Here is an 18,454-nt window from a genome sequence, read left to right as displayed (position 1 = left end):
TATATATATATATATATATATATATATACATATATATACATATATATATACATATATATACATATATATATATATATACATATATATATACATATATATATATATATATATATATATATATATATATATATATATATATATATATATATATATCTGGCCTAAAACACTCTTAGAAGAAGAAGAAGAAGAAGAAGAAGAAGGAGAAGAGACTGACACGCTTGTCTGAAGGGGAAGCAATTATCCTTCAAGACCCCATGACGTCACAGGATTAAGTGGTCCGATGGTTTTACCACATTGGGATATCCCAGGGTTCAAGGATAATGCAAGGACTTGCTGCAGATTTATCCATTATTTAGGATCTTGTGTCTTGTGAATCTACATAAGTCACGAAGAGAGATAAAAGTTAATGAAGTTTCTCCTGCACCTATTCTTGTCGAATGCAGTTTTTTTTTTCTTTACTTAAAATTTATATTAAGCCATCACAACCAATGTAGTTAGTTGGTATGTTTGTATTTGGCATTTGATTAATGATGAATTTTACACATTTAGACGTGGTTTTCATTTCCAAATAATCCATACATTTTGATACCCTAATATCTGGATTCTCTTTTATACTAAGGATCAGAGACCCAAGGGGGAATCAACCTAAGGACAATAGCTTCTGGTCAGCCGGAGAATCAAACTTTGGTCCAGGAAACTGGTAAGAGAGCACTTAGCCACGAAGATAGATATAAGTTGAGGGCAATTCTCCTGCAATTATACCTGTCGAAGTCAGGATAATTTTTCTTGAAATTTAAACCAATCCATCTCCACCATCGTTATCTTAAATCAAATACCAAGTACAAACAAGGTCAGAAACGAAAAAAAAGGAATGCAAATTAAAATTAGGTAAGAACATTACAAGAAACATAATACTGGGCAACTCCCTGGTGAAGATTGAGGTTGTACTATTACAATCCTTTTTATCTTCGCCAACTACGTTTAAGCGAACGATAGGTTTTGATAGGGGTATGTTTGTATGTCTGCCTGTTCGTTTGTGGTTCATATGAGTCAAAAAAATGTTGCCCAAATCTCAGGAATTATGGTGGGATTCATAAGATTTGGCGAGTGAATGGGTCAGAAGTCAAGGCCAGGGTCATGAAAAGGTGGAAAATTAATCACGAAGCTCAAAAACTATTCCACATAATCTAATGAAATTATTGGAATGATTGGCCATGAACAAAGAACAACATGATTAGATTTTGCGAGTGAAAAAGTTACATATCAGAGGCCAGGTGATGAAAAGGCGAAACATGTCTCTTTGCTATATCGCTGCCAATTCTTATCTGATTTGCATGAAACTTTTGCAAAGATGTTAGCGATTAGAGGTCAGAGGTCAATTGGGTTATTAACTTCCAGAGAGTTCATGAAAAACAAAATTTTTAGACAATTTTCTTGGTGACAAAAGTGGCTGTGGCGAAGGTATGCGCTCTACCGAGTGTTTGTTCTTGTTATATTAGGGATGAATATGAATGGAACTTTTTATTATTGACATTTCGAATAATCTAATAATAACCAAATATACAATTGCTAAATCATACTTGGATTTCATTGCATAATTAAGCAATTATCTTTTCAATCCCTTATATTAAAAGCACAAAATAACATAAAATGTTGTAATAACAAACACAATCACTCGAATCTATCCTACTCCAAATTTATTGTCCTTGAAAGAGATATAAGGCAATCAATCAAGTGTCTCAGTTCTTTAAGGAATAATCAATCCTTCGATGGCATACCATCATTGCAAACTTCCAAATGAAAGGTGTCTCCCTGCTGTGACGGTGTACCTGCCAGACAATCGTCTCCCAAGTAACGTTATAGTTAGAGGGATCAAATGGCGTTAGAGGAGTCACCTACAAGGGAAGCTGTTCGATCTTCCTTCTGAAAGTATAGGTTTACTAGAAAATGCCCTTATTGATAATGGAATGCTTGAGGGAAAGAATACAATATCTTTTTCTATCTTTTCCTTATGGCATGGATAAGGAGCATTCAAAGGTTATGTTCCTATTTAAGTGGCCATTATGAAAAAGAAATCACATAAAAATATACTTAGAAAAAATCTTCATTCTATTTGACGTCTATATCAGGTCTATAAAGGTAATAATCCCAGGTCTTAATATCAATTATGAAGGGAGGAGAAAGTTTGTTAGGGGCTGGAGATAAAGATCCTGTTCCCTAAAAAAGAAGACTATATTAGAGGATGGTAGCTTATACCCAGCCACGTCCAGACTATGTGCTCTACTGTATAAGGTACTAAAGAAGAGAGGTGAAAATGTACTGTTATGAATTTCGTGATCAAAAGTAAAAGGGACCGTGATTGAGTGTTTTGAACCCAGATACCGATAATAGAACCGAAAGGCAGTGAAGGTGTGCGTGTGCATGTCTGTTTGTATAAAAGCAGTCAAGGCATTGGCACGCACACATCCACAAACACGATCAAATAAGTACAAACACACGTGAATTGTTTCAGTCTTTTACTAATAGCTCTCTCTCTCTCTCTCTCTCTCTCTCTCTCTCTCTCTCTCTCTCTCTCTCTCTCTCTCTCGTTAAAGATTTAATCAAAAGTAGACTTAAAATTGATAAAGACAGAAAGATATACATAAGAGATGATGAGAGTCAGACATCTTGCTTTGGGACGAGACAATATCATGATAAGATTAACGTCCTTGACTGACGAAGAGCAGATCATGTGATTCCCCTGACGTCAATTGAGACCTTCAGTTTATCTTGCACTTAGTGGCATCTCAGTACACACACACATACACACAAACACGCACGCACTCATCCACGCACACACACACACACACACGGACCCATTGTAAATCAATGTGTATCATCCACTGCAGAAGAAAACCCACCGTCGTGTCCTTTCACTTGCTACTTTTTTTATGATCTTTCTATGCTAAAATTTCTTAGTTCGTCACTCCATTGTCTTTTCATCCTTCCCAACCTTCCTTTGCAGTCTTTAGGAACTTTTTCTGTTATTTTTAATGTCTATCCATTATCTGCCCTTCTCATATGTCCTCCCCAAGTAAATTTCTCTTTCACATGTTGTTAAAATATCCTCTGCTTTACTTTGCTTTCGGTTCCATGTTGCTCTTCTCTTTGTCTCATAGTGTCATTCATATCATTGTTTTCTTCATAGCTCTTAGAGTTGGAACTAGGTTTTGTTCTAAGGCTTTAGTAAGGCTCAAAGTTTCGAAAGCGTAAGTTAATACTGGTAGGACCAGCTCATTAATTAATTTTGTTTTTGGAGAGTGTGGTGTTTTACATCTTATGCTTAACCTTTTATTTCTTGAGAGGAAAATGATGTCTTTTAAATAAGTATTTTCATTAACAACCAGTATTTGCCGTCTCTCTTAATTTTCATTTATATATATATATATATATATATATATATATATATATATATATATATATATATATACTGTATATATATATACACACACATATATATATATACATATATATATATATATATATGTGTGCGTGTATGTGTGTGTGCATGTAAAGGTTTCAAGTTACCCCCAGTTTCAAATTACCCCCTGGTAACTTGAAACCGGTTTCAGATTACCGGGGGGGGGGGGGGCGGTAGTCTGAAACCGGTTTCAAGTTACCCCCTCTGTTTTCAAGTTACCCCCTCATCAGAAGGATAAATAATTCATGTGACATCGCAAATATGTATCATACATTTATTGCTGGCTTCGCAGCAGTAGGAAAAGTAGTTTAATTTTGTATTTAAGACCAAAAATATTGTATTAGTGAATTATATGACACGTTAAAAGTCACAGACTGTCATTTAAGGTTTTGTGATAACAGTAAGGTCAAACTTCATTTTATATCAGTGTGCTCCTGATTGTCGAGATTTTTTTTTCTCATTTTTTTTTTTTTTGTTATCTCCAGTAGATTCCATTCATGTGCTTTAGGTGCATGAGCTTCGGGCGAAGAGAAATTGACACAAAAAACATTCAGAATAAATGGTGTTGATTATTTTATTCTTTATACAAATGCATATATATATACACACACATACACACACACACACACACATATATATATATATATATATATATACTTACACACACAAATTATATATATATATATATATATATATATATCATGTTGATACGAGAGAGAGAGAGAGAGAGAGAGAGAGAGAGAGAGAGAGTTATATTCCATTAATCTCTGTAATGCTAAAGCGTAAATTTTTATCAGCCTCCCTTGTTGCCAAATGTATATGTCTAATCCAGTCTCAATATTAGTAAGGGAAATGATGGTGTCAGGAGGAAATTTGGCAACGCTGCTCATCTGTCACTCGAATTATTCGTTGTCTGAGAAATAAGTATTTCTATTTTGTTCAAAATGTGTCATTTATTGATAATTTTCATAATGTTATCGATAACATTTTCACATCTATTACAAAATGATAATCTTCAAATAGTTTCTAAAAATAGACCTTTCGATATGCGGTAAATCGAAGCTACTTATGAGTTATCATCGACCTTAAAGACAAGGGAATAGAGAAGGAAATCCTTCATCTGTCACATACGCCCTTCTGGCATGGAAGGAAATGCACACTTCGTATAAGAGAAAAGCTCTCTCTCTCTCTCTCTCTCTCTCTCTCTCTCTCTCTCTCTCTCTCGTCCTCAAAGAGAACTAGAACTGATTTAGTTTTGTTGTTAATTGAGAGAGAGAGAGAGAGAGAGAGAGAGAGAGAGAGAGAGAGAGATTGAAGAATAGGCGTTGGAGGAAGACTGGGCGAGACTGGAGAAAGATTGTTGGAGATTGACTGTTGGAGATAGATTGTATAAGAGAACTGATTGAATGTTGGAGAAATTTGCTGGAGGAATAAATAATATTAGGCCAAAGTTTGTTGAAGATTGTTGGAGAAAGTTTGATATAGGCCTAATAAAACTGAGTTCAGTAGAATTACTGATAAAATATGGCTCTGTTTCCCTTTTTATTCTATTTTGTAGATTAAACTTATTCCATTATTAATACTTTCGATTTTAGAGCAGAGGCCGATGGGGAAAGCTATCTTACGTCATAATGAAGATAAGATAGCTACTGTAATGAGATGGGCTATTGCGCAGGATTAAACTCGAACTGTTATTCTCTCTCTCTCTCTCTCTCTCTCTCTCTCTCTCTCTCTCGTTGCAAAGGCTACGATGCCTTACCCTAGAACCTGAAGTGTTGTTGTTTTGGTGTTTGTTATTCACCATGTTCATAGTACTGTTGTTGTTCTGTGTTGTTGTTCTTGATGCATTTGCTGATTGTTGTTTAAGATGTTGTTGCTACTGTTGTTGTTCTTGATGTTGTTGCTACAATTGTTATGTGTTGTAGTTCTTTATGTTGTTGCTACTGTTGTTGTTCTGTGGTGTTGTTATTTATGTTGTTGCTACTGTTGTTGTTCTGTGGTGTTGTTCTTTATGTTGCTGCTACTGTTGTTGTTCTGTGGTGTTGTTATTTATGTTGTTGCTACTGTTGCTGTTCTGTGTTGTTGTTCTTTATATTGCTGCTACTGCTCTTGTTCTGTGTTGTTGTTCTTTATGTTGTTGCTACTGTTGTTGTTCTGTGGTGTTGTTCTTTATGTTGCTGCTACTGTTGTTGTTCTGTGTTGTTCTTTATGTTGTTGCTACTGTTGTTGTTCTGTGTTGTTCTTTATGTTGTTGTTACTGTTGTTGTTCTTTATGTTGCTGCTACTGTTGATGTTCTGTTTTGTTGTTCTCTATCTTGTTGTTACTGTTGTTGTTCTGTGTTGTTGTTCTTGATGTATTTGCTGACTGTTGTTTAAGATGTTGTTGCTACTGTTGTTGTCCTTGGTGTTGATGCCGTGTTGTTTTTATTGTGTTTGTTGTTCATGGTGTTGTTTTTGGTATTTGTTTTATTGATGTTACTACTGTTGTGTTGTTGTTCTCTATGTTGTTGTTCTTTATGTTGTTGCTACTGTTGGTTTACCTGCTGACACATCAGCAGCCATTGCCTGGTCTTCCCTGTGCCATTGATCATATCCCTAACCTCAGAGCCCCATCACATACCCACCCTGCCCATAACCACACACTACCCAGTTGTACATTAGCCCCACCTACTTTAACCCTACCCAATCATAGCCCCAAACCCTCATCCCTCCCACAGCTCAACCCATTCCCACCCTAGCCTAACCCCAACCCATTCCCCTGGCCTAACCCCAACCCTCCCCCAGTCCCACCCTAGCCTGACCCCAACCCATTCCCACCCTACCCTACCCCCCCACCAACCCATTCCCACCCTACCCTAACCCCCCCACCCTACCCTAACCCCCCAACCCATTCCCACCTACCCTACCCTCCACCCATTCCCACCCTACCCCTCAACCCATTCCCACCCTACCCTAACCCCTAACCCATTCCCACCTACCCTACCCCCACCCATTCCCACCCTACCCTACCCCCCCCCACCCATTCCCACCCTACCCTAACCCCCAACCTATTCCCACCCTACCCTAATCCCCAGCCCTTCCCCACCCTAGCCCCTCCTCCCCTTTCCCTTCCCCTTGTTACCCCACCCTCCCCTCCCCCTCTACTGAGTGCCAACTGGTTGGCTCCTCCTATTTATACCTTCCACCCATTTCGAATCAACCAATCACAGACCTCCATTTCAATTCAGCCAATCACAGCTCGTCCTCATCGAAACTTGTTGCCAAATGTATAATAATCTTAGACACAGAACGAGGGATGAGGTTGCTACACCTACATGTCTCATCTGGCCTTGGCTGCGACCAACTACAGTTTACTAACTGTCAGATACATAATTATTTTCTCGGGTCAAGAGAAATCTTACAAATTTCTGTACATTTTGTTCAAATATTAGAGAAAATTTACATAAAAACAATGGCGTAGGTCTAGTTTTACAAATGAAATTCTTAATTTACAATATTCGCTAAATAAATCTTTTTCGTGTTCGAATGTCTTATTACATAACTTCGACTTCGCATAAGTAGTTATCAATTTGAGCTTTTCAGGCTTATTATAAGCACTCATAGGCCTACAGTAAAAGTCTAAATTCCTTATTTAAAGTTTTGATTTATAGCATTTTATTCATATAACGTCCATTAGATACTTTGCAAACGAAGTCGACATCAAGACAAATCGAATATTTCTTAAACGAGAAATCTTGTGACAGTTGTTCGTATTTGATTCTCTCTCTCTCTCTCTCTCTCTCTCTCTCTCTCTCTCTCTCTCTCTCATATCCACAGTCCTTATACCCCTGTTGCCAAATGTAAATGTCAAATCCAGTATCGATATTAGTAAGGGAAATAATATAGTTAGGAGGAAATGTGGCAACGCTGCTCATCTGTCACTCGAATTCTTCGATTTATGAAACGTCAATATTTCTATTTTGTTTATAATGAGTCATTTATTGCTTACTTTGTTATAATATCTATATTATTTCCCCGTTTTTATAAAATGTAAATTTCCAAATATATGTTCCTAAATTATAGATCTATTAAAGTCTAGAAAAGATCAAAAGATGTAACATTAGGAATCGACTGTGTTTAAGGTGTTAGCCTTGCACAAACACACGCACACACACATTTACAATAACAATTAAGTTACTCCCAGACAATCAGCAATAAAAATAATTATCTTCTCGTGTAATTATGCCTATATTATTCAAATAGAGGAAATGACATAAAATACAATGGCGTAGGCCTAGTTTTACGTCTCAAATCCATTCAATTTCTCGTGATCTGCATAAGTAGTTATTATATTAAAAGATATGTGATTTCAAGAATAGAATAGCCATATTCGAATCAAGTAACTAAGACATAAATTAGAATTAAAGCATAAGTTACTAAAATAAAGTTTTGATTTACAGATTTAAATCTAAAAGTTAAAACGAACGATTAGAGTTGGAGACTAGAACTCCCATGTTATTTTTTCGCCATGTGCTTCTGTGATGTTAAATCTCTCTCTCTCTCTCTCTCTCTCTCTCTCTCTCTCTCTCTCCATATATACTGTACATGCGATTAAGACAATACGAAAATTCTTCCGTTAAAAGGACGTATATCATTGCAAAAAAGCAACTTGAATCACCCTTACTGCCTGACATGGTAAGGGTGAGAACAGCTTGCTCCAGGTAACCGGGTACCTTAATACACACTAAAATCTTGTGTAAATACTTATTTGTTTTCGAATTCCACTTACTATAATCAATCATATATTTCAATTTGACTTTTGCGTCATATTAAATGGAACAGTGAAACTGGAGGAACAAAATAAGTTATTGTTCACTCAAACACCACTAACTAGGCCTATGTTCTCATACAACCTGCAACACTAATCTACACCTATTAAATGATTTGCAAAGTTTTTTTTTACATTTATTTAAATATTCCTCGTTATTATTGTTCGTTTGTTCTGCATTTGAAGTTCGAAAATAGAATGATAAAAGGTTTAAACTTAAAAACGAAGTTTTAACTACTGGTTTACTGTAGACCAGTAGTTGAAACTTCGTGTGATCTTCACAAAATGATATGCATACAAGGTGGTTTTCTCTCTCTCTCTCTCTCTCTCTCTCTCTCTCTCTCTCTCATCCATAAACTATCGCATATTATTCTAGGAGTTTTATTCCAGCTGTTACCAAGTTGGGGAACGATCTCTTTAACTAGATAATTGATTTATTTCCTTATTTTCTTTCCTCACTGGGCTTTTTTCCCCCATTAAAGCCCTTGGGCTTATAGCATCTTGCTTTTCCAACTATGGTTGTAGGTTAGGTAATGATAATAATGATAATAATAATAATAATAAAGAGAGAGAGAGAGAGAGAGAGAGAGAGAGAGAGAGAGAGAGAGAGATTCCCTATAATGCTAAAGCGTAGTTTCTTGTTAGTCTCACTTGTTGCCAAATGTAAATGGAAAGGCTAATGTGGTATCAGTGTTCTTAAGGGAAATAAAAGTGTCAGGAGGAGATTTGGCAACGATGCTCATTGCTTACTCGAATCATACGGTTTTTTAAATATGAATATGTCTATTTTGTTCATAATGTGTGATTTATTGTTATTTTTATTAAATATACCATTTATATAATGTTCATATTTATCATAAAATGCAAATTTTCAAATACATTCAAAATTATAGACCTATTAAAGTCTAGAAAATCTGAAACATTAAGAATATTGAAGTTACTGTATTCGCCTTGAACAAACACACGCACGCACACTCACATTTACGATAGCAGGTTGCTACACACTTGTCCTTCCCGTATCCTACCAAGTCCCTCCCCTATCCTACACAGTATCCTACCCTTTCCCTCTCCTCCTCTTTCCTACCCTGACCCTCAGGCAATAATGCATTAGAGGTTCTTTCACCTCTATTTTGAGGTGTCATCCTTCTAGCATTAGATGTTCTCTGACCTCTATTTTGAGGTGTCATCCTTCTAGTATTAGATGCTCTTTGACCTCTATTTTGAGGTGTCATCCTTCTAGTATTAGATGCTCTTTGACCTCTATTTTGAGGTGTCATCCTTCTAGCAATAGATGCTCTCTGACCTCTATTTTGAGGTGTCATCCTTCTAGCAATAGATGCTCTCTGACCTCTATTTTGAGGTGTCATCCTTCTAGCAATAGATGCTCTCTGACCTCTATTTTGAGGTGTCATCCTTCTAGCATTAGATGTTCTCTGACCTCTATTTTGAGGTGTCATCCTTCTAGCATTAGATGCTCTCTGACCTCTATTTTGAGGTGTCATCCTTCTAGCATTAGATGCTCTCTGACCTCTATTTTGAGGTGTCATCCTTCTAGCAATAGATGCTCTCTGACCTCTATTTTGAGGTGTCATCCTTCTAGCAATAGATGCTCTCTGACCTCTATTTTGAGGTGTCATCCTTCTAGCATTAGATGCTCTCTGACCTCTATTTTGAGGTGTCATCCTTCTAGCAATAGATGCTCTCTGACCTCTATTTTGAGGTGTCATCCTTCTAGCAATAGATGCTCTCTGACCTCTATTTTGAGGTGTCATCCTTCTAGCAATAGATGCTCTCTGACCTCTATTTTGAGGTGTCATCCTTCTAGCATTAAATGCTCTCTGACCTCTATTTTGAGGTGTCATCCTTCTAGCAATAGATGCTCTCTGACCTCTATTTTGAGGTGTCATCCTTCTAGCAATAGATGCTCTCTGACCTCTATTTTGAGGTGTCATCCTTCTAGCAATAGATGCTCTCTGACCTCTATTTTGAGGTGTCATCCTTCTAGCATTAGATGTTCTCTGACCTCTATTTTGAGGTGTCATCCTTCTAGCATTAGATGCTCTCTGACCTCTATTTTGAGGTGTCATCCTTCTAGCAATAGATGCTCTCTGACCTCTATTTTGAGGTGTCATCCTTCTAGCAATAGATGCTCTCTGACCTCTATTTTGAGGTGCCATCCTTCTAGCAATAGATGCTCTCTGACCTCTATTTTGAGGTGCCATCCTTCTAGTATTAGATGCTCTCTGACCTCTATTTTGAGGTGCCATCCTTCTAGCAATAGATGCTCTCTGACCTCTATTTTGAGGTGCCATCCTTCTAGCAATAGATGCTCTCTGACCTCTATTTTGAGGTGCCATCCTTCTAGCAATAGATGCTCTCTGACCTCTATTTTGAGGTGTCATCCTTCTAGCAATAGATGCTCTCTGACCTCTATTTTGAGGTGTCATCCTTCTAGCAATAGATGCTCTCTGACCTCTATTTTGAGGTGTCATCCTTCTAGCATTAGATGTTCCTTGACCTCTATTTTGAGGTGCCATCCTTCTAGCATTAGATGTTCTTTGACCTCTATTTTGAGGTGCTATCCTTCTAGTATTAGATGCTCTTTGACCTCCAGGATGTCCTCAGAACCAAATCTCTCCTCTTCCTCTGAGAGCTCTTCATTACTGCTCCGCTCCTTTGAGAGATTTCTATTTCTTCTTTCTGTCTTTGAGAGCTCTCTTTTCCTCCTCTCTCTCTTCGAGAGCTTTTTATTATTCTTTTCTTTCTTTGATACCTCTCTGTTATTCATCTCTTCCTTAGTGACCTCACCATTACTGGTGTCTTCCTTAGACACTTCAGCATTACTGGTCTCTTCCTTTGAGAGCTTTCTTTTTCTCCTCTTTTTATTTGATAGCTTTTTATCACTTCTCTCTGTCTTTGAATCGTCTTCAGACCGATGTTCTTCAAGAGTAGGAACTTTTTCTTCTTCCTCCTTCTCCTCCTTCTCTTCTTTTGCATCCTCCTCTTCTCCTCTTTGAGGAAGACCCGGCTCTTTTTCTTGTTCTTCCACTGGAAGATCGATTTCATCTTCCAGTTCATCCTGGACCTCTTCTTCAGCAGGAAGATCGATTTCATCCTCCAGTTCATCCTGGAAAGTTTCTTCAGCTGGAAGAAATTCACCATCTTCCAGCTCTTCTTGGAACACTCCTTCAGCTGGAAGATCGATTTCCTCTTCCACTTCATCCTGGAGTACTCCAGCAAGAAGATCGATTTCATCTTCCAGTGCATCTTGGAACACTCCTTCAGCAAGAAGATCGATTTCATCTTCCAGCTCTTCTTGGAACACTCCTTCAGCTGGAAGAAATTCACCATCTTCCAGCTCTTCCTGGAACATTCCTTCAGCTGGAAGAAATTCACCATCTTCCAGCTCTTCTTGGAATATTCCTTCAGCTGGAAGAAATTCACCTTCTTCCTGGGTAGTTTCTCCTTCGATTTCCTTGAGAAGATTCTGCAAAAGCTCTTCCTTTCTCACAGTCTCACCTAACCAGGTTCGATAAACCGATGTACCCATTGCCATCCTCCGTTAAGGAGATTTCTTACAGCTTTCTCCATTGCCTCCATTTCGAAATTCACTCCGAATGCTTTGAAAACTTGAGAAGCCATATCTATGATTACCGAAACCTTTCCTGAATTTAGCATTATTTTTGAAAAAAGCGAGTTGAGAGAGAGAGAGAGAGAGAGAGAGAGAGAGAGAATACGACAAATTCTTCTTTTGCCTGCAACTGGAGTCCAAATGTCTTCAGGTATGAAGGAAAGAGAGAGAGAGAGAGAGAGAGAGAGAGAGAGAGAGACGCCATTAGAATCCAACAAATTCTTCTTTTGGCTTCAACTTAAGTCCAAATGTCTTCAGGTAAGAAGGAGAGAGAGAGAGAGAGAGAGAGAGAGAGAGAGAGGGGAATTAAAAAAAACAATAACAAAAGGAAAGATTTATTCATAGTTTTCTTTCTGGGCGAATCGTAACATTTATCAGCTAAGACGCTTCTGAGGCAAATCTAACCCTCTGAAGACCGTTCTGGAAGCGTTCTTGTTTCATCTTCGTTCATTCCCAGAATGTAATGTTCGCCTTCCGTATGAATTTCCTTTGTATTCGTGTTAACAATTATGGAAATAATCGGAAGAATGAGGAATCTCAAATCTCTCTCTCTCTCTCTCTCTCTCTCTCTCTCTCTCTCTCAGGGATCTTCAAAATGTCTCCGGAGGAAAACGGGAGAAATTTTACACAGAAAACGAATTTTCTGGTCTGTTCCAAGGTTTTCATTTCTTATTTCTTCGTTCGTTTTCACTCCAATTATGGAAAATTCTATCATATTCTAATGGCCGGTGTAAGAGAGAGAGAGAGAGAGAGAGAGAGAGAGAGAGAGAGAATTCCAAATATGTCTCTGTTCGAAAGAAATCTTCAGTGTCTCCGGAGAAAAATAGGACAATTTGGTCTTATGGCCGAGAGAGAGAGAGAGAGAGAGAGAGAGAGAGAGAGAGGGGAATTAAAAAAAACAATAACAAAAGGAAAGATTTATTCATAGTTTTCTTTCTGGGCGAATCGTAACATTTATCAGCTAAGACGCTTCTGAGGCAAATCTAACCCTCTGAAGACCGTTCTGGAAGCGTTCTTGTTTCATCTTCGTTCATTCCCAGAATGTAATGTTCGCCTTCCGTATGAATTTCCTTTGTATTCGTGTTAACAATTATGGAAATAATCGGAAGAATGAGGAATCTCAAATCTCTCTCTCTCTCTCTCTCTCTCTCTCTCTCTCTCTCTCAGGGATCTTCAAAATGTCTCCGGAGGAAAACGGGAGAAATTTTACACAGAAAACGAATTTTCTGGTCTGTTCCAAGGTTTTCATTTCTTATTTCTTCGTTCGTTTTCACTCCAATTATGGAAAATTCTATCATATTCTAATGGCCCGTGTAATAGAGAGAGAGAGAGAGAGAGAGAGAGAGAGAGGAGAGAGAGAGAGAGAGCATTCTCGTCATATATTATTTCCGTTTATTCCCGGAGAGTATAGTTCATCTTCCTTGCAAATCTCTTTAGAATTCGTCTTCTTCTTCTTCTTTCTATTCCTAAATATTAGAAATATGTTCTCAATCGTCCTAGGATCTATTCCGAAAATGTTAAATCATTAATAAAAGAGAAATATAAACATATAAAAATAATAGGCAAATCGGTAGAGTTACTTCAATGTCGGAGGAAAATTTGGTGAGTTTTTATGTTGGCGAATAACTCGCTAAATCAGATAACTTCTAAGTTTTGGTCATAGTTATGCAGTTTACGTAATATATATATATATATATATATATATATATAACTAGAGTTTAAAATTATGCTAGTTTGACGTCTTCCAAAACATCGTACGTCTGGCAGCAACGTCTGCTTGCCCAAGTCCCGGTTCCTATTATTATTATTATTATTATTATTATTATTATTATTATTATTCATTTACTGATATATTTACAGTATTTCAAAGTATTGAGATAAGAAATTTATGGTCAGATTAATTGGATAAAACCACACTAAGAAAAAATGTCAGTCTATAGGCCTACACACACACACACACACACACACACACACACTATAACGAAAGACACAGATATAAGAAATAAGCAAAATATTAAACAATTACTAGATCTAGTATATCCTTTTATATACAATAATATACTTTACGTTTGTTCTGGTTTCTATTAATGATTTTTGGGAGGCTATATAGGATAGGGACTATAAAAAAAAAAATCCTGAAAATGAATTGAAATAAATGGCAAGAGGCCGAATGGTCGGAAGAAATGACTAAATCTCACAGATCTCGAAATTTCAAATAAAACGAATATATAGAAAAAAGAGTTTATCTATTCAGAATATCTATCCTGATAGAGACCTTATTATAATACACAGATTTTAGAATTTAATAGCAATTTTAATCACTATTCATTACTTAAAATAAATTTGAAAATTTACGCTGTCCCTAAATCTCACAGACTTCGCGACTCTTGAAAGCCCTGAGGCGCCTCCCACGGCCCACCGTGACCTTGGGCCCTGGAAGTTCTGGAACTCTGGAAGGAGGTCCAGAGTCTCCAGACGCCAGTGTAATTTATGTAGTGATGAAGAGTGGACGCATTTAGTGGAAGCATCCAGGAGGCCTAATATTGTTTGAACTCTCGTTTGGATAAGTGTTTTTAAAAGGTAAGACAAATGATAATTGAACCAAAATCGACTTCTTGAGAATGGAATAGGCAGAAATTATTCGCTTGATATCTTGATTGGCTCATGTTTAAAATTACATCTACGACACACACACATACCTTGTGAATATCCTCAACCCTTTAGTTGGCACCATTTCATATTCAAATATAGAAAATAATGTAGACTTGATTAACAAACTGAATGAAGTACAGATTAACAGTACCTGTAGGCTTGTCAGTTTTGATGTAGTCTCACTATTCACTAAAGTACCTATTGAGGACATGCTGGAATTTTTATCTGAAACCTTAGATAATAAGCAATTGAATCTACCATTCTCCAAAAACACTTTAATAGAATTAATTCAACTATGTATAAAAGATTGTAAATTTTAATTCAATGGGAGATTCTATGCACAAACATTTGGTATGGCTATGGGAAACCCTTTATCTCCAGTATTGAGCAATCTATATATGGAATTTTTTGAAAGCAGAATCTTAAATAACATCATACCTAATATTGTAAAATGGTTTCGCTATATTGACGACATAATATGTGTGTGGCCAGGAAATGAAAATTTAGATAACTTTTTTCTTACATTGAATAGTTTGGTACCATCAATAAATTTCACTATGGAGCTGGAGAATAATTGTACCCTACCTTTTTTGGACTGTCGCATACATAGATGTAATAATAGTCTCAAGTTTAGTGTATACAGAAAGCCAACGAATATCTCGGCATATGTCCATTATTACTCAAACCAAGGCAACAAAGTTAAGAAATCTGTATTTACTTCTATGTTTTTAAGAGCATTTCGAGTCTGCAGCCCTGAATATATTGATGATGAAATAAATGAGATTAGAGCAATAGGTAAAAAAACTGAAGTGCCCTGAAATTGTGTTAGATGATGCCCTAAGAACAGCAAAAAAGACTTTTTTTCGGTAATGATAACAAAAAAAACTACAACACACAAAATTTACTTGTACTGCCTTATTGTAATTCTTTTAAAGAAATTCCCCAACTGTTAAAAAACTTCAATGTAAATGTAGCATTTAAGAGTAACAATACAATAAAAACAGCCTTAATAAAGAATTCTCCTGACATTACCAAGGGATGTGTATATCGTATTCCATACAATGCTTGTGAAAAATTCTATATTGGTCAAACTGGTAAATCCCTAGAAAAGAGAATTGAACAACATAAGAAAAAGGTCAGGTATGCCCAAGATAATAATGCACTCTTTGCTCACGTTAGAGATAAAAATCACACTATTAATTGGTCAGGTGCAAAGAAATTGTTTCATTCAAATAACTTTGTGGAAAGAAACATCATAGAATCTAGTTTCATAAAAGAAACCTTTGAAAACAACTTGAATATTGGTCATGGAATGTATAAACTCGACGCCTTCATATGTAAAGAGATTTGTAAGCTATTTGAAAAAAAAAATACTTTAACCACTTAATGTAGAACCGAGTGTATTGTGAATTATTAATGTCCCTGTGAAATTAATATTTAGACCTAAGCTACCATTCATTAAAGGGTACAATTATTTTCTATAGTATGCATAAGTATATTGGTACTATATAGTGTTATGCTAGATATAAGTATTGATATATACGTAATTGCGTGTTTATTGTATAAGGTTATATGTGCTTAAATATATACACATGTTAATCATGTGTAAAAACATGTTTATGTAAGTCTATGCATGTGTCTGTATATGTATACCAGTATGTGTACACGGATGAATATGTCTATGTATATATTATGCATGTGTGTATATGAATGGCTGTCTGTGTATACGTATGTATATGTTGTTGTATATATTTATATATAGATGTGTTTTATACATACATATAGTTTTGCTTATGTATTTATATGGTGTGACGGGCCGAGAGAAGGTCGTGACTCAAAGACAGGATGAAAGAAACTGAGTGAGTTTATTATAGAACACTCTCCTTTATATACAAAAGCTCAAGGCAACAAGAATGTTCATGTTCAAAATCAACACCGTTACCATTGAGAAAAAAACAGACATGTTTTTTTCAGGTTCTTTTTAGTGCGAGGGAAGAGCGAAGACACAAGCACAAAATGAACTATGTACGATCGTGTGACACACTCTCTCTCTCTCTCTCTCTCTCTCTCTCTCTCTCTCTCTCTCTCTCTCTCTCTCTCTCTCTCTCTCTCTCTCTCTCTCTAAATTATCCGTCCATCCTTTATAAAAATCTCGTATATGACATATGATTCTAATACTCTGGCATTTAGTTAAAAACCTTATTTTTAAGAAAATATAAGAAAATATACCTATAAGTATAAGAGCGTCGATATATAAACTATTATATATACAAGGCTTCACATCTAAGGTATTCATAAGAGAGAGAGAGAGAGAGAGAGAGGGGAGAGAGAGAGAGAGAGAGAGAGAGAGAGAGAGAGAGAGAGAGAGAGAGAGAGAGAGAGAGCGTTAATTTATCACTTCTTGACATAACTGTTGATAGTCCATTGTTTATTTCCTATTAAAGTTATTTAAATTCTCTTTGAGTGTTTCTTCTTCTCAACAATTTCTATGTGCCGATCAAATTCGAGATCTTTAGATAAGTGACTATTTAAGCACATTGCCAAAGTACTTTTATGTACTTTAAATCTCATGTGATGTACTCTACTGTACTGTTCATTCTTGTGGTATTACTTTATAATTTTGAATGTGTTTCGCCATAAATTTCTTTCACAACATTTAGAGGAAATTATTATTATTATTTATTATTAGTATTGTTGTTGTTGTTGTTGTTGTTGTTGTTGTTGTTATTCTGTGAACCATGGTTTTCCACTGTCTTGGGATAGTGTTCTCTGGCTAAAGGGTACAACACTCAGGTACGCTATTTTATCTTATTTGTCTTCCTTTTTTTTTAAAGTTTATGGTTTATATATAATAGACTTATTTTAATGTTGTTTCTGTTCTTAAAATAGTTTAATTGTTCATGACTTCTCTCGTACTTTATTTATTCCCTTTCCTCACTGGGCTATTTTTTCCTTGTTGGAGCCGCCCCTGGGCATAGCTTTTCCAACTATAGGTTGGTTTCCTGTGAACGGTCAGAGAAAAGGTTTCCCACCATCACCAATCCGTAGTTGGCCAGCGTGGTGATGAAAACTGGCCAAACTACAGCCATGAATAAGGACAAGTCTGAGGTCTTTGTCCTGCAGTGGACTAGAAACGGCTACATAGATCTCTCTCTCTCTCTCTCTCTCTCTCTCTCTCTCTCTCTCTCTCTCTCTCTCTCTCGTATTTAATTCATTTCTTTATTTCCTTGTCTCACTGGGCTATTTTTTCTGTTGGAGCCCTTGGGCTTATAGCATCCTGCATTTCCAATTAGGGTTGTAGCTTAGCTAATAATAATACATATTGACGGAGTGGTGTAGCACTGGACTTAGGTATTGTAGGTCCATAATATTCCACTGAGTTTACTCAACTGTATATAAATATATCCTTATCATTTGGGGTTATAATAAAGGACAAAGGCCTCAGACATGTCCTTATGTCTGCCGTTTGGCCAGTTTTTATCACCAAGCTGGACAACTGTGGATTGGTGATGGTGGGAGACTTTTACCTGATCGCTCACAGGAAACCAACCTAGTATTGGTGTCCCAGACAAATTAAATTAAAATTTGTTGGGAGATTTTTATCTAAAAACTTAAATACGCAAAAAAGAGATTTCAATTTTAATCATTTATAATAGATCCAGATGAAAATTGCAGATAAAATTATTATTATAAAATTTGATTGATTTTAATTAAATGTAAAATTAAAAATTGCAAAGGTTTTTTCCTTAAAAGATTTGGAAAAAGAAGAAAAGTCTTTGTTTCATATTTTACCAGAAAAATTTAGAAAATACCTTCAAACATTGATTTTTTTTTACAAATAATAAAGAAAATATACCCATTTTTATGTATTAATTCATCAATTTATTAAATTTTACAGTAAATT

At 36.2% G+C, this 18,454-nt stretch overlaps 2 protein-coding genes across 47 annotated transcripts in view; one reads left to right on the top strand and one right to left on the bottom strand.

Moving 5' to 3' along the window:
- LOC137633422 (putative leucine-rich repeat-containing protein DDB_G0290503) overlaps positions 1 to 18,454 on the bottom strand; it is a 549,442-nt gene that overhangs the window by 224,141 nt on the left and 306,847 nt on the right. The gene's annotated exons all lie outside the window — the stretch shown is intronic.
- The window catches only part of LOC137633435 (splicing regulatory glutamine/lysine-rich protein 1-like), a 408,786-nt gene that overhangs the window by 256,797 nt on the left and 133,535 nt on the right, over positions 1 to 18,454 (top strand). The window contains exon 6 of one of the 3 annotated variants that reach the window (XM_068365729.1): positions 14,274 to 14,478. The exons of the other annotated variants lie outside the window; for them this stretch is intronic. The gene's annotated coding sequence lies outside the window, so the exon portion shown is untranslated. The remainder of the gene's footprint in view (positions 1 to 14,273; positions 14,479 to 18,454) is intronic. 3 annotated transcript variants of the gene reach the window in all.

Source organism: Palaemon carinicauda, chromosome 43, assembly GCF_036898095.1.
Source record: "Palaemon carinicauda isolate YSFRI2023 chromosome 43, ASM3689809v2, whole genome shotgun sequence".
NCBI lineage: Eukaryota > Metazoa > Arthropoda > Malacostraca > Decapoda > Palaemonidae > Palaemon > Palaemon carinicauda.
Note: the sequence above shows the minus strand (reverse complement) of the source record. Positions and strands in the feature narration are given on the sequence as shown.